Genomic DNA, 13,225 nt, shown 5'->3' on the forward strand with positions numbered 1-13,225 from the left:
GATGGTTCAAGTGGAAAATTGGTGAGAGATAACAGATAATAACAGATTAACAGAGTTGGAAGGGACCTTGTAGGTCATCTAGTCCAGCCCCCTGCCCAAGTGGGAGACCCTACACCATTTCTGACAAATGGCAGTCCAGTCTCTCCTTGAAGGTCTCAAGTGATGATGCTCCCACAGGGCAACTTCTGTTCCATGGGTCGATTGTTCTCACTGTCAAGAAATTCCTCCTTATTTCCAGGTTGAATCTCTCCTTGTTCAGTTTCCATCCATTGTTCCTTGTCTGGCCTTCGGGTGCTTTAGAAAATAGCTTGACCCCTTCCTCCTCTCTGTGGCAGCCCCTCAAATATTGGAAGACTGCTATCCTGTCTCCCCTGGTCCTTCTCTTCCCTAGACTAGCCATGCTCAGTTCCTGCAACCATTCATCGTATGTTTTAGTCTCCAATCTCCTAATCATCCTGGTTGCTCTTCTCTGCACTTTTTCTAGAGTCTCAACATCTCAAAGGGGCATTTTCTGTATCTCTTTAATGGTGTGGGACCAACCTCTAGTAGAGATGTTCCAAAAGCAGATTGTCTGGAGCTTATTTGGAAGAAGGACGCAGAGAAATCTGGGACTTTCTTCAACCAAGGAGAAATAACTGATCTCACAAATGGAAAGCAAATATACGTGTCCCAGAATAAGGATCCAAATTGGGTCAGTCAGCAGGTTGATCATCTGAGCTTTCAGATTCACGTTAGAGCCCATCCTCGGGAAACTTATTTCTACATCCTGCTAGAGAGAAGTTCACCTGAGGATGGGCTCCAGCACGAGTCCAAAAGCTCGGAAGACATTCAGGGGTCCCAGTAACAATAAGGGGTATCATCTGCTAGAGGAAAACTGACATTGTAAATGGTTTTCAAGTCTTCCGCAAACTTGGGAGTAGAGAAAGCAGGTGGTTGATTTCTCTGGGGGAGACTAGAACTTACTACTTCCTGGTGATTGGCCCAAAGTCACCCAGCTGGCTTTCACGACTAAGGCAGGACTAGAACTCACTGCTTCCTGATGATTGTCCCAAAGTCACCCTGATGGCTTTCATGATTAAGACAGAACTAGAACTCATTGTCTCCTGATGATTGTCCCAAAATCACCCTGCTGGCTTTCATGACTAAGGCAGAACTAGAATTCACTGCTTCCTGATGATTGGCCCAAAGTCACCCTGCTGGCTTTCATGACTAAGGCAGGACTAGAACTCACTGCTTCCTGATGATTGGCCCAAAGTCACCCTGATGGCTTTCATGATTAAGACAGAACTAGAACTTATTGTCTCCTGGTGATTGGCCCAAAGTCACCCTGCTGGCTTTCATGACTAAGGCAGAACTAGAATTCACCATCTCCTGGTGATTGGCCCAAAGTCACCCTGCTGGCTTTCATGACTAAGGCAGAACTAGAATTCACCATCTCCTGGTGATTGTCCCAAAATCACCCTGCTGGCTTTCATGACTAAGGCAGGACTAGAACTCATTGTCTCCTGATGATTGACCCAAAATCACCCTGATGGCTTTCATGACTAAGGCAGGACTAGAATTCACCATCTCCTGGTGATTGACCCAAAATCACCCTGATGGCTTTCATGACTAAGGCAGGACTAGAATTCATTGTCTCCTGGTGATTGACCCAAAATCACCCTGATGGCTTTCATGACTAAGGCAGGACTAGAACTCATTGTCTCCTGGTGATTGACCCAAAATCACCCTGCTGGCTTTCATGACTAAGGCAGGACTAGAATTCACTATCTCCTGGTGATTGACCCAAAATCATTCAGCTGTCATTCACAGCTAAGGCTCAACTTGAAGTCACAGTCTCTGGCTTTCTAGCCTCGTGCTTTAATCACTAGAACATCTGGCTCTCCATTTAGCCACCCAGTCCAGTCAAACCATCCAAATGATGGACAGGAACCCAACTCTGGCGTGAGATTCCACACTTGTGCGTTGTGTTTTTTTTTTAAAAAAAGGATTTCTCTTCAGGCAGAGCTAAATTCCCCCTGTATTTGGTTTCCAGTTTGCTGCTCCTGTGTTCAGTTCTCTTTTGCTCCCATAGCAAAACATCCCTAAAATCTGTGAGATGTTCTGTGTAGGAAGCCATTCCAGGCTCCTAATTATTTTGGTGGTCCTCCTCTGCCTTTTTTTTTTTTTTTTAAGAGGCAGCAACCAAAACAGAACACCGCTGTCCTGTGTGGTCTCATCATAGATCTGTGCAAAGGCATTATTGCCCTGACAGTTTTATTATCAGTCCCTTTCCTAAGGAGTCACCATGAAAGACAGAACATTCATTCACACACAAACACACTCCCGCATCCTCTCTAACAGCCAAAAGTACAACCTCAACTTGGAGCATATTTTTTTTTCAGGCATTTTGGACTTGCAAAAGACATTTAAGAAACAAAGTCATTTTTCTCCAGCTGAGGATAAAAAAATGCACAGAGGTTGGAAGGGGGAAAAAAACGGCAAGATAATTTCTCTGCTCAGCATCAATTAAAATGCATTCTTTGTAGCTGCGAGGGAAGGAAATGCTAACGAGTCTTTTAAAATCTGTCTACGACAGATTAGTATGTTCGGAGTTAAACAATGGAGAAAGTCACTGTAGTCTCTGTCCTTTAAAATTATTTTTATTTTAGTAGGTTTTACTGTTCAAATGCTGTATTTTGCTGAAGCTCTGAGAATGCTCTGTTTGTTTGTAACATATAATACGGACTTGTACCAATGTGATTTAGATTAACTTTGGCTATTTTTATACAGATACTTAACTTTGTGATGGTCTGATGACTCGTTACAAATAAGCAGACCTGCTTATGATGGTTTGCAGCTCTAAAAAAGTTGTCACAGATACGGTATTTGTGTCATCTTACATCAGCTTAAAAAGTCAGTGTTCCCCTTCCAGTTCTCTGCAGTTTTAAAAATGTGTACTTTTGGGGTTTGTTAAGGAAAACAGCAGGGGAAAAAAAGGCATATATGATGTATGTATGTATATATATATATTCGTGCGTGCATGAAGAACTGATTCTGGAATTAGGGGGACACCCCAAAATTAGCAAAAGAGAGGCTTGAAAAGACGAATAGACCTCAGCAATTTTTGAAAAGAGAGGAGTCTGTAATGAATGTATGCTGGCTTGTAAAACTTCTAATGGGTTAAGAAGGAATGCCTTGATCTCTAGAGAAGGTAAGAACAATAGCGTGGACCTTTATGTGAAGATAACCAAGGTGGGTTTTAATTGTGTGTTGCAAATCAGTTTAAGCAGTGGGGTTCTAAGGAAGCATTAAAGGCCCCTGATGTGGAAGTTCTGGTGGTATCATCAAAAAGTGAGAAGGTTGGTGTTTTTCAACAAAATTAAGGAGTGATATTTTTTTTTGAAGGTTTTTGCTCAACTGGATGTTCTCCTCCAAAAAAATCTGATGAAGGTTCTTTCTATTGTGCTTGTTCTAAACATTGGCTTTGCCTGTCTTGGTGTCATTTGGTCAATGGAGCATCTCCATGATCTCCAAATAGAATAAAATAGAGTAGAGTAGAGCAGAGCAGAGCAGAGCAGAGCAGAGCAGAGCAGAGCAGAGCAGAGTAGAGCAGAGCAGAGCAGAGTAGAGTAAAATTCTTTATTGGCCAAGTATGATTGGACACCAAAGGAACTTGTCTTCCAAGCATAAGCTTGCTATATAAAAAATACATTCATCAAGTATCATAAAATACAACACTTAGTGATAGTCAGAGGATACTAATAAGCAATGAAAATCCTATAAGGAAACTAAATAAAACAATTTAAATACAAGCAACAAGGTTACAGTCATAAGTAGGAGGAGATAAGTAATAGGAAGGATAATAATAATAATAATAATAATAATAATAATAATAATAATAATAATAATAATAATAATAATAATAATAATAATAATAATAATAATAATAATATAACCCTTCCCTTGAGTCTTATCTAGCACCAAGTTAGTGCTGACCATTAGTTGACTAGATTATTGTAATCCTCTTAACGTGTGATCTTGATTCTTCATGCCTGACAGATTTGCAAAACGCATAAAAATACCAGTTTCTCCCAAGGAATTGGCGAGGCTGATTCTAATATAAAGGCTGCTATCATTTGCAGCCATGGTCTTATCATTGCTTTATTTTGCAGTTGGATTCTATACATTGCCTAGAGAATCCTACAGATTGAGAGCCCATAAATAAACCTCATAAATAAATATTTCCTTTGCTAATCTCTGAGTAGTCCTGCATTCCTGGTTTTTAAATGAAAGGGTCACCTTCAAAAGTTGTAGGTGCTCCATCACTGGAGGTTTTTTAGAAGAGGCTGGACAGCCACTCATCTGGAATGATATAGAGCATGGGGTTGGACTAGATGACCTCAGAGGTCCAACTGTGATTCTGTTATTCTAAATAGGACACATTCACAAAACAACCTTATTTTTTTCTGACCGAGTATTGTGCCTTTTTCTTTAAAAATGAAAATGTCTAGGTAACCAGCAGAGGGCACACTAAGCTCATCTAAACTCCTAAAGCAACCCTGGATGAAACTTTAAGAATTAAACCAACATAGACTTCTTAAAAGTCTGTTTCCTTTTCGCAGAAAAGATCTCTTCCGGGTAAGTTCACACATCTTGATAAGGCCTAATAACATGTTATTTGCTTTTGGCTTAGCAGGTTGATAAATCCAGCCATTGAGTTTAAAACCATCCCAGCCGTTTGTGGCTTATGTAAACTATGGTTTGTTGTGACATGTGGATGTAACTTGTATTGTTCCTTGTAACAGTCTTATCAAAAATACCAAATTCTTTATTCCAGGACTGTAGGGCAGACTCTAGACCAGGGGTCTGCAAACTTGGCAACTTTAAGACTTGTGGACTTCAACTCCACAAGTTTAAGACTTGTGGAGTTGAAGTCCACAAGTGTTTAAAGTTGCCAAGTTTGGAGCCCTCTGCTCTAGACCAAGCACTTTCTTTTATTACCACTGGTTAAAAAGTCGTATTAAACTTTGAGGACCCATTCCTAAGACCCTTCCTCAACTTCCAAATGCAGTTTTACCCTCTGGTGGGAGACATTTTGCTTTATGAAGTTTTATATGTGCCTTCAAGTCATTTTGGACTCCTGGTGGCCTAACCACTACCCTAAATTGCCTCTCACTTTAGTCTTTAGGAACCTAAATGAAATGAAAACCATTTTGACCCAACCTTTATCCTTGAAATGTTGAAAATCCTACAATCTACTGTCAGGGCTACAGGGAATGCCAATACAAAACCTGACGGGTTTTGGAATAGCAACTCAAGGTATCTTCTGGGAATCCAGAACATTGTTTTACTCATACTTTGAATCTTTGCAGCCCCACACTGAACATGTTGTATGCCTGCCTGCCTATCTAAATTAAATTAACAAATTAACAGAGTTGGAAGGGACCTTGTAGGTCATCTATTCCAACCCTCAGCCCAAGAAGGAGACCTGACATCATTTCTGACAGATGGCAGTCCAATCTCTTCTTGAAAGCCTCCAGGGATGAAGCTCCCACAACTTCTGAAGGAAAGCTGTTCCATTGTTCTCCCTGTCAGAAAGTTTCTCCTTATTCCCAAGCTGAATCTCTCTTTGTTCAGTTTCCATCCATTATTCCTTGTCTGGCCTTCAGGTGCCTTGGAAAATAGCTTGACCCCCTCCTCTCTGGGGCAGCCCCTCAAATATTGGAAGACTGCTATCTAGTCTGTCTGTCTCTCTGTCTATCATCTATCTATCCCATTATCATCTATTTAATCTATTCTCTCTCTCATCTATCCATCCTCTCTACCATCAATCCTTCAATCCATCCATCCATTCTCTCTCCCTCTCTCCCCCTCTCCCTCCCCTCTCTTTCTCTCTCTTTCTCTCTCTTTCTCTCTCTCTCTCATTTGTCTGTCTATCTAATCTCCCTCATCTATCATCTTATCTGCCAGTTTCCATTTTCTATCATCTGATCTATCTATCTATCTATCTATCTATCTATCTATCTATCTATCTATCTATCATCTGTCTATCTGATCAATTATCTATTCATCCTATCAAATTTACATGCTGACCCGTCTCACGGAAAGTGACTCTGAACAGCATACAATCAATAGTTACTACAAGTACTTTGAACCAAGTTCAATGGAAATGCCAGCTGCTGTTTGTGGACATTGCATGTGTGATATACACAGACAACATGTCGCACTTGGATTACTTCATCACAGCTGCCATCTTGATATATATATTTTTTTTTACCATTCCGTACCCATCTTGATTCTATTGGCCTCATACAGAGCTATAAACTCCTGGCTTTTTGAAGCAACTTCTTGGATGAGAACTGCAGAAGCTTCTTGGATGAGAAGAGAAACATTTTCAAAGGACAAAAAAACCCCAAGAAAGTCCCAGTTCTCTTTTGGAAATGCACCTTTGGGGCTCAGTGGTGTGTGTGTGTTTCTCCCTCCACATCAGATCTCCTGAGATTTAATTACTGACTTTGTAACTTGTCAATCAATATCCTGGTTCCATTCTAAAATTCCTGTGTCCATTGTAAGGATCTCAAACAAGACAGGTGAAATAGGGAAGAGGAACTAATCGGGGAATCTCCGAAATTTAGGGGACCACTTCTTGTGTCCACTTGACTTGTAACAAGAGACGATTCTTCCTTGTTGAGGTCCACACCAGAAATTTGAGGCAATTAGAGAAGGATGAAATCTGGGTAAGGACTCGGTGTTGCCTTCAACTCAATTTGCAGACTATTGAGAAGGTTGCAGATTCATAGCCATAGCTGATGAGCCCTGAATTTGAGGCCGTTTTTGGAGAAAGGAGGGCCAGTCTAATTATCCTTCCTTCCTTCCAAAACAACACAACGTAACTTGTTGGGCGGTGGGTGGGAGGGGGGAGGACATTGAAATGTACAGCTTGAGAAGACCCTGCATTTCTGTGCTTTCCTCTCTCCCATGTCCATTTCTTGAATGTTTGGACTATCCTTGTTTGTTTCCCGTGTTCAATCAAACGTAGCAGCAGCAATGTAATTAAAACCTTGCTCTTCTTTTCAAAGAAGGAATCTGGGATTCCCCCTCTCCCCCTCCCACCCACCCACCCCCGGATCCTATAACCAAGGAAAAAGGGAAACCTAAAAAAGTTGGGATTTAGCAAACTGTTGCGTGCTAATTTTGAAATTCATTGATGAGGATATGAGGATGGAAAAATTAAAAATAACAGAGGAACAATAGATTTCTCTACCTGTTTATTCAAAGGAAGCATAGATAACTTTCATCATGATCATCAATTTAACGGCCCCGTAATCCCTTGCGGGATGGAGCCTGGGCAACTGAATGGAGCTAGTAGAGTATTTACTGGCCAGATGCCCTTCCTGTCACCACTGTGGAGTTTTCTTCAGCAGATATATTCTCATTGTGCTCAGAGAGACAGAAATACCTGCCTCTACTTAGGATCGAACTCACGGCCTCCTGATTGTGAGGCGACAGCTCCACCTCTGGGCCACCTCACCACTCTAACCATAAACACCTTTCTTTAGTGTACAATGAAACAACCTGCTGTTGTAAGCCATGATTCAGAGCCCGACTTTGACCTGGAAGTGGACAAGCATGGTCCAGCGGAGTGTATGATAACTCGCCATGGCCGACTCGCCCCAGGACAAGAGTTACACGAATATCGAAGAAATAGTGGAATAGAATCATTAAAGAAAGGATGTGAAAGGAGGGACGAAATAAAATGTGAATGACAAAAATTCAAATAGTTGTTGAATTGTCCCAGAGTGAGTGTCCCCATGTGGCCAGTTGGCCGTGGCTGAGCCTGTGCTACAGGATGGTCAGTGTCGGGAATCAGTGGAGGGCTGATCAACCACCAAGATCTCCTGTTCCGCAGGAGCAGTCAGATGCTGACGTACAATCCCCAAGTTCCAGGTCGAGGAGCATCCAGAGGTCTTCAATGAGCCTCCTCCCTAAGCCAAAGGCAAGGCTTGAGTAACTGCAGCTAGCTTACTACAGGGATTTAGTTGCCTCTTTGCTTGACTTCCTAGCTCTTGCATCTAGGAGTACCACAAGCCATGGTGGCGCAGTGGTTAGAGTGCAGTACTGCAGGCTACTTCTGCTGGCTGCCTGCCTGCAATTTGGCAGTTTGAATCTCACCAGGCGCAAAGTTGATTCTGTAAACTGCTTAGAAAAAAGCTCTGTGAAGGGGTATATAAGTCTAAGTGCTATGGCTATTTTCCTTCCTTCCTTCCTTCCTTCCTTCCTTCCTTCCTTCCTTCCTTCCTTCCTTCCTTCCTTCCTTGGTGCACGGTGGGTAGAATGCAGCATTGCAGACTAAGTCTGCCCACTGCCAGCAGTTCGATCCTGACTGGCTCAAGGTTGATTCAGCCTTCCATCCTTCCCAGGTGGGTAAAATGAGGAGCCAGGTCGTTGGGGGCAAGAGGCTGACTCTGTAAACCACTTAGAGAAGGCTGTAAAACCACTGTGAAGCGGTATTTAAGTCTAAGGGCTATTGCTATCTAGTTCCTGCTTGTTTAACCATTGGACTATCTGATTTGGTATATTGTGACTCTTGGACCATATTTGAACTACAGGTAATCCACCTGTTCTTATCTTTCGAATGCTGGTCAGATGATGGAGTACAATAATTATGCAAGAGTTGCCCTTTTAAATCTCCCACAATGCCCTGGGGAACACTACTGCAGGTAGTCCTTGACTTATGGCCTCGATTGGAACCGGAACATCTGTTGCAAAGCTGTGAAGTTGTCCAGTGAGTTGCGCTCGTCGTTGTGACCTTTTTTTTTTTTTTTGCTATGGTTGTTGGATTGCTGCAGTCAATAAGTGAATCACATGGTCATGAAATGGATCTGGCTTCTCACATCAACTTGCTGTTGGAAGGTTGCAAATGGAGGTCGCATGGCTCTGGGATGCTGCAACCATTATAAATACAGTCCATTGGCACATCAATTTTCGGCATAACTTGGTCTTTCCACTGTAGCTGAGAGCATCCACCCTTGACCTCCTATTCTCATCTTCCCTTCTATCCTTCCCAGAAGGATGGAAGGATGGAATTCCTTCTGCAGAGAGGTCTTTGCATTGATCGGTGGACGGACGATGTGCCATGAAGTTGGGGTCAACTCTTAAGAGTCCACCTAGATAGACTTTCTCCAGAGGATCTGTCCCACCCTGATCCTCCAGGTCTTCCAACGGTGTCTCCATCATCACTGTAGCTGAGTCTTTCCTTGCTCTTGTTAGTCCTCCTCATCTTCTCCTTCTTTCCACCTTTCCCAATAACTTCTCTGAGTGCTGTATGGTTTTCCTGGATAGAAATGTAGCATGTACCACCAAGTCAGCTCTTATTAAGCACATCACTAGAACTTCTCCAGGAGGATCTGTCCCCACATTGGTCCTTCAGTTCTTCCAATGGTCTTTGCATTGATTGGTGGATGGATGATGTGCCATGAAGTTGGGGTCAACTCTTAAGAGTCCACATAGATAGACTTTTTCCAGAGGATCTGTCCCACCCTGATCCTCCAGGTCTTCCAACGGTGTCTCCATCATCACTGTAACCGTACACCTTGCTGCTTGGTCATCCTCATCTTCACCTTCCTTCTACCTTCCCCAATATTATGAACTTCTCAGGGTATTCTGTGGCTTTCCTGGATAGAAAATTATTACGTACCATCCAGTCATTTCTTAGCATCATCTCTGGACCTTCTCCAAGGGGATCTGTGCCCACCTTAGTCCTTCAGTTCTTCCAATGATGCCCCCATCACCACCATGACTAAGTCTCTCGACCATAACTAAGTCTCTTCTCCTTCCTTCTACCACACCCAAGATTTAACTTCTCTGTGTACTTTATGGCTTTTCTAGGTAGAAATGTATGACGCACTACCAACTCAGTGCTTAGCAAGCACATTGTGGGCCTCCTGCAAGAAGATCTGTCCCTACTTTGGTCCTTCAGATATTCCAATGGTGCCTCCCTCACCATCATAACTGAGTCTTGCTGTTGGTCATCCTATTCTAATCTTTCCTCCCACCCTTCCCAGAATTATCTCCTCCTGCAGAGAGCTAGGTCTTTGCATTGATGGATGGATGGATGATGTGCCATCGAGTTGGTGTCCACTCTTAGAGCAGAGGTCTCCAAACTTGGCAACTTTAAAACTTGTGGACTTTAACTCCCAGAGTTCCTGAGCTAACATGACTGGAGGAAGAATTCTGGGAGTTGAAGTCCACAAGCCTTACAGCTGTCAAGTTTGAACACCCCCGTCTTAGAATCTACACAGATTGGTTTTCTCCAGGAGGATCTGTCCCCAACCAGATTCTTTTGGTCTTCCATTGGTGTCTCCGTCACCATTGTAGCCGATGACCCTTGCAACTGGTCATCCTCTTCTTTGCTTTCCTTCCAAAGTCACAGCTGCCGTGCATACCTGAAAGAGCCTTGTGGGATTGGGGTGAGTTGTGTCATATGTGTCACAATGACATCATGCTGTGTGTGACATCACTGCCCTTCCTTACCTGCCCCTGTAGAAACCTATGGCCATAGCATCAATCACTGGAACTTTTTGCAAACAGCCATTCTATGTTCTCAGCAAAGGTCCTTGGTGAGAGCTGGCCAACCCAAATAAAGTTTTTTTTTTCCTCCTTTGATCTCAGTTGGCCATCCTATAAAAAAGGAGGGGGATATGACCGGAACAGCCATGGAGAAGGGGGACGAGACAAGGAGGTCTCTTCAGAACAAGTCCAAGAAGAACTGACATCTCCATCAGCCCCCCCCCTCCACCTCCCATTCCACAGGTGTGGCCCTCGACTCTGCCACAAAAGGGAGGCCAGCTGTGTCCCCCATCCCACCCAGCCCCCCTTCCTTTCCCCTCCCCACCAAGCAAGCTTTCCCCCCTCCACCCCACCCACCTTGGCTTGAGCCGGGAGGAGACCAACCTCCTGGAAAACCAGCCCCTCCTTTTTCAATTTCCTAAAAGCTTCCAGCAACCCAATGGCCTGTGAAGCTCCAAAAGGTGGAGGGGAGGGGAGGACGATGGCGAGGGGAGAGCGACAGAACTCATAATAAAAGTTTCCTGTCTCTCCTCCCCTCTCCGCCTTTCCAGAAAGTCGGAGGTTCAACCCCAAAGCAGGGGAGCTCTTTCCTTTCGCCCCTCCCCAGCCCAGAAACCGACCTTCCCTTCGGAAAAGGCGAGCTCGTTTCTATTTCCACCTTCCTTCTCCCCCATCACCCACCCTCCCGTTCCAGTTAAGACAGCTCGGTTTGGGACCCAGCCTTTCTCACTTCCTTTGGGGTCTTCTAACTTAGGGGATCTTCTCCTCTCCCCTTTGGCTGGCCCTTTCGGAGCTTCTCTTGGTTTTGGGGGTAGGGTTGGGTGGGCGGGGGACACACGACAACCTAACGACCCCTCCCTTTAAAAAAAAAAAAGAACCCCAAAGCCAGGAAAAACAGAGAGAGGAGGAGAAGCAGCAGCAGATCGCCCAGCGAAGGAGCGGAGAGCCGGGGGGGGTTGTGGTGGGGGCTTTCCTGCCTTCCACGCGCAAACCCGCGCGCGACCCACAGCTCTGCGGGGGATATTAAGCGTTCTCTAGAAATCTGCTTCTATTTTCCGCGGGAATTGGCGTTCTCTACCCCCTCCTTCCCCCCGCCGTCTTATTTAACCCTTGGATCTATTGAACCTTCCTTCTCCCCCCTTCCCCAAGTCCAACCCCCCTCAGCTCCTTTTCTTAAAAGCAACTGAGCCCGCCGTGGCTCAGTTTCTCCTCTGTTGCGTTTCTTTCTTTCTTTTCTTTCTTTCTTTCTTTCTTTCTTTCTTTCTTTCTTTCTTTCTTTCTTTTCTTTCTTTCTTTCTTCTTTCTTTCTTTCTTTCTTTCTCTCTCTCTCTTTCTTTCTTCTCTTCTCCTTCCTTCCTTTCCTTTCTTCCTTTCTCTTTCCTTCCTTCCTTCCTCCTCCCTCCCTCTCTCTCTCTCTCCCCTCTGTTTCTCCCCCCCCCCTTCTTCCTCCTTTTCCTCCGCTCGGTTCCTCCCAGTTCTTCACGCTCAGCTTTTTTTTTTTTTGGGGGGGGGGGCAGGCAGAGAGAGAGAGAGAGAGAAGAGAGAGAGAGAGAGACGTATTGGGAACTTCGGCCAACCGTGCCAGGGAGCAGCAAAGAGACGGGGGCGTCCCGTTTCGTAGCCACCGCAGCTGCAGATGTTTCGGCGTGTCTTTTTCTTTGCTCACTCTTCGGAGAGGCGAGTTTTCCCCCTTCTTTTCTCCTCCTTCCTCGCCCGGCTTTGCAAGCACCGCGTACCTCCAAGCAGCCACCGGGCTTTTTTCCCAAGTGCTCAAAAAAACAAAAACCCTCTGAACTCGCTTCAGCTCGGGCAAGAATCTGACGTTTCCCGGCGGGCGATCTCTCCTTGCTACCTGCGCCCTTCCTCGCAGTAAGTGGGGTCTATTTTTCTCTTTCCCGGGGGAAACCCGGAGCGGATCCTTGGCAAAGGGGGGCTCGATCGGGTGCCCTCTGCCCCCCCCCCCCAATACCCCCGCCCTCCTCCAGCACTCCCCAAATTTCTTTTGACACTCTTTTCAGCCCAGTTTGGAGGCAAGTGGGAGGGGGGGGAATTCTCTTTCTGTTCTGTTTCCTTCTTATATATATATATTTTAAAAAAAGGAAAATCTGCTATTTATTCCTGCGGTTCCTTGTTGATAGATAAATGGAGAATATTACTATTCTTGTTTATTAAGTGAAAGGTCCCCTTATCTTTATTCTTATCCTTCCTTATAGACAAGCTGCGGAAGACCTGTATATTGCTATGGATAAAGTTGGAATATCTTTTTTTTAAAAAAAATCTGTTTATAAAAATGGAAAATCCACCTATTATTCCTGTTTACAGACAGATGGAAAATCCCCCCCCCCATTGTTATTACTAATTATTATTTTTGTTTATAGACAAGTGGAAGATGGTTGAAGGGAATGAGGGTTTGTCACACAGGTAGCCAGAGGTTTAAACTAAATTTGGCATTTTGGTCCACTTACCAACTCCTTCCCAAGGACCTGAAATAGTTGTAATTATTTCATGGATCGAAGGAGTTCTATATGCACCCTGTCAGTCAAAGAGAAATAGCATTTAATGGACGGGGTATTCCCCTTTCTTTCCACCCTTTTATTAAAACTCTCTTCTTTCTTTCTCTTCCTTTATTTCCCCGTTTCATCCTTTCAGTGCTTCATCTCACAGCTTAAATGAA

General features: G+C 44.2%; 1 protein-coding gene across 1 annotated transcript in view; it reads left to right on the forward strand.

Annotated features, from left to right (window-relative positions):
* The first annotated feature begins 12,075 nt into the window (after positions 1–12,075).
* NTN3 (netrin 3) overlaps positions 12,076–13,225 on the forward strand; it is a 120,388-nt gene continuing 119,238 nt past the window's right edge. The window contains exon 1 of the mRNA XM_087973255.1: positions 12,076–12,420. The gene's annotated coding sequence lies outside the window, so the exon portion shown is untranslated. The remainder of the gene's footprint in view (positions 12,421–13,225) is intronic.

This window comes from Notechis scutatus, chromosome 12 (assembly GCF_049901735.1).
Source record: "Notechis scutatus isolate UNSWTSFEM ecotype Mainland chromosome 12, rNotScu1.2, whole genome shotgun sequence".
Classification (NCBI taxonomy): domain Eukaryota; kingdom Metazoa; phylum Chordata; class Lepidosauria; order Squamata; family Elapidae; genus Notechis; species Notechis scutatus.